Source organism: Capsicum annuum, chromosome 4, assembly GCF_002878395.1.
Source record: "Capsicum annuum cultivar UCD-10X-F1 chromosome 4, UCD10Xv1.1, whole genome shotgun sequence".
In the NCBI taxonomy this organism is placed as follows: Eukaryota; Viridiplantae; Streptophyta; class Magnoliopsida; order Solanales; family Solanaceae; genus Capsicum; species Capsicum annuum.
The window spans coordinates 197,088,782-197,092,357 of record NC_061114.1 but is presented as its reverse complement, the minus strand read 5'-3'; positions in this window follow the sequence as shown (position 1 = coordinate 197,092,357).

The window sequence follows — 3,576 nt, the reverse complement described above, 5'->3', positions numbered from 1 at the left end:
TTGACTAGGATCATAAATATTTTTAGGAATATAATTATTCGATTCATTTATAAGTTCTTGATCTTCGTGAGAATCTACAATTAATTTTTCACTAATTTTCTTTTTTTCTTCTTCTATTAGGATTATTTCATCATCTAACTCAACTTAGTTAGTGACTTGTTCTGTTGCTCATCTAAATAACATTATCCTAAATTTTTTGGTCTTATTTTGATATTATTTGTCAAAAATTTATCAAGAGCTCATTCTTGAGATTTTATCAAATTATAGACTTTCTTTTTTCTTTTAAGTTTTGAATGACCGGATTCATACTTTCTAGTTGACATTTTAAAATTCTAACAAATATTCTAAACACTATCTACAATATCAATTAAAAAGACAAATATAAGAAACAAAAGTAATATTAGAAAGCTAAGAATAATATTAAATTTAAGAAATATGAAGTTTTGATTCCAAAATATTTTTTGGATGCTCTCTTCAAATTAAATTAGCAAAATTTTTAACTTTTGAATTGTTCAACTCAATATTCTTGAACTTAAGAGGAAGAAAGTAAGCATTAAGAATATAGAGAGTGAGAGTAAGATATGAAAATTGAGAAAAAAGATAAAAGATGTCAACTTAAAAAGCAAAATAGATGACCAACGTTTCTTTTTTTTTTTTTATGGAGAATGTAAAAAGTATTGTCATTGATCAATCAAATCACTTGTCTATCAAAATTTGCTTTTTAAGCTAGATTTTATTTCTCCTCCAAAAAGTCCTATTCCTTTATTTTACATTAAATTATTATTTAAGTAGTAATTTTTTTTTTTAAATCTAGTTTAATAATTACAAGAAAATGGGGTCCCCAAATTTGGGGCCTAAGGCAATGGCCTTTTCAATTATACTGTTCAGTCGGCCCTGAATACAAGTCTAGGAGAAGAGTAACATGCCTTGAATACCATGAAACTTGAAGGAGATAGCACCCTTAGAACCCTAGGTGATCACTTCCTTTGAAACCCTAGCCTTGATTTGAAGGGAGAGTTTCAGAAGTTACTTTGATGTATTTCTGAGTGATAATAATAACACCCTAATGAGGTTATAAGATGTGGGTTTCAAGTTGGGTAAGAGAAAAAATATCTAGAATGCCCTTAACTTAAAAGCTGAAAAAGAGTTGCCTTTGACTATGATTCAACCCTGACTCATAGTCATTCCTTACGACTAGTCACCATGAGTCATAACCAAGACAGTACCACCAAGGAACCCTACACTATTATCATACGACTTAATGATACCACTCATAATGAAGCCCAACGACACATAACGTCCAGTCGTAGTTGACACAGAACCCAAATTGGGACCTATACTGGACACTCTATGATTACACCTAATGACTCATGACATATCCTTATGGCTCTTAGTGATCTACTCATACTAAGAGCAGAATCTATCCACAAACTTACTGATTTGGTTATGACTCATTAGGATACCCTACAACTCATAGAGTGAGTCATTACCAAGGCAGTGAGCTCAAAGCTCAAAAAATTTCTAATGGCCAAAAATCTTAGGTGCTTTATTATCTTATTTTGATAGAATTAGCTTTATAAAAGAGCTAGGGTATGCTACAACAAGTTGCACATTTTATGTTAGGCCACCAAAAAAGGACTTTTTGCTAGATATTAAAAGTGATGGGGACATTTATGAACTTTTACAATTCTTTGAAAATGAAGATATTATTGAGGTGTACTTTTATCACATGGTTGATCAACTTGATCAAGTTGATGGTCCCATTGATTTGTTGAGATATACTAATACTAATAAGGAATTTCTTATTGTTTTTAATATAGAAGGGGATAAGAAGGTCCATGAAGGGGATGGGGTTGATGAAAAGGGGATGAGGATGGTCATTTTAATGAAGCACCAACTATTGTTGGATCTATTGAGCTTGAAAATAAGACTGCTCCTGCTCAACCAATAGCTAATAATTTGTTGCATTTACTGGTGATACGAGAAACACAACAGAAGCACGAAAACACACTCCAAATCAGTCCACTAATCTTAAAGATCCGAAGACCTTTTTGGAGACCATTCTCGGATTCACTACAACAACAACAATACGAGATAACAATGGTGTATTTGACACAGCCACCACAAACTAACAAAAAGAGTATCAAGATAACAAGATGAAGAACAAGATGAAAAATAACACAATGGAAACAACAACACACGGTTTTTGACTAGAACAACAACAAAGAGTACAAGAAATGTAAAGATAGATAGATAGATAGAGTGAAGGTATAATCTTAAGAACCCAAGAGCCTATTTCACTCTTGGACCCTTAACACTACACACTACAAATACCTATCTCTTCGGTGAGCACAAGAGAGACCTCAACCTCCTCTAGCACCCAACGTTCCAAGCATGAATCCAACACGAATGATTCCACACTCAAGTTGGAAATCCTAGTTACAATGTTTCAGCCATAGGCCTTTCTCACAAGAGACAAATGTTCTTCTTACAACTTTCAATATTAATAAACATCTAAGACTAAAAACCCTAAGTGTTTCTATATATAGTGTATTACAAAATAGAATACAAAATGACCACAATACCCCTCAAGGGTCAGGTGCCCATCAAGTGTAACTTAGGGGCTATTTTTAGTGCATTTAGGCCCTCTTTCACATTTTACTTGTGCACTTCCTTGGACAGATTCAATACGCACTCGTTCTCGTCCATCCTCGTAGTCGTACTCGTATCATCCTCCCCTTCTTGAAAAGGATTCGACCTCGAATCCGTATCTTGCAAATCAAGAGAAGACAAATAAGCACACATCCTCATGATATGAGGGGTTAGGGTTAGCAAAAATAACACATCAACATTCCATGCCGAGGCGGGACAAATTTGAAGTATAGCCACGGGTCCTTTGTTTTAATCATGAAAAGATTAGTACAATTGCTACAAAGGAAGTGGCTAGGATAAGCATCAAAACAAAAGGAAAATAGGTCATGAGTCATCATTTCCCACCCTAAGATAGTACCGGGATCAAATAGAAGAATTAGCCGAGGCTAGCCCTTCTTTCCCCTAGAATGTCACTACCACATTCACACACAAAAATATTTTCATACACATGATCTTTATGAACAAAACTAATCGTAATACTTTTACCACACAAGATGTTCAAAGAGTCATGCGCATTATCAAGATCAATTCTATAGACACCATCAGTAACTTGCAAATTTTTAAGCACTTCATTCACATGCTCAAGTAGTGAACTACATTTAAGAGTAAATTGATCATCATGAACACCAAGAGTACTACCAAGAGTACTCATTTCCGAGACCACACATTCCTTGCCTATAAGAGTACTATCATCTTCCAAGAAGAGATTTTAGTCTTTACGAGGAATGTTGTCACACCATAGTGGGTTAGCATATCGGCTATAGCCTTCAAGGCAAGCTATACCATCATTTTCACCACTAGATTCTTTAGGAGTGTTTATATCATCTTCAAACAAAACATTAAACCTAAAGAGAGCATGATCTATCTCACGGACAGATTTGGAACTAGCAAGTGTTTCACTCTCTATAAGTTCACTATCAAGTA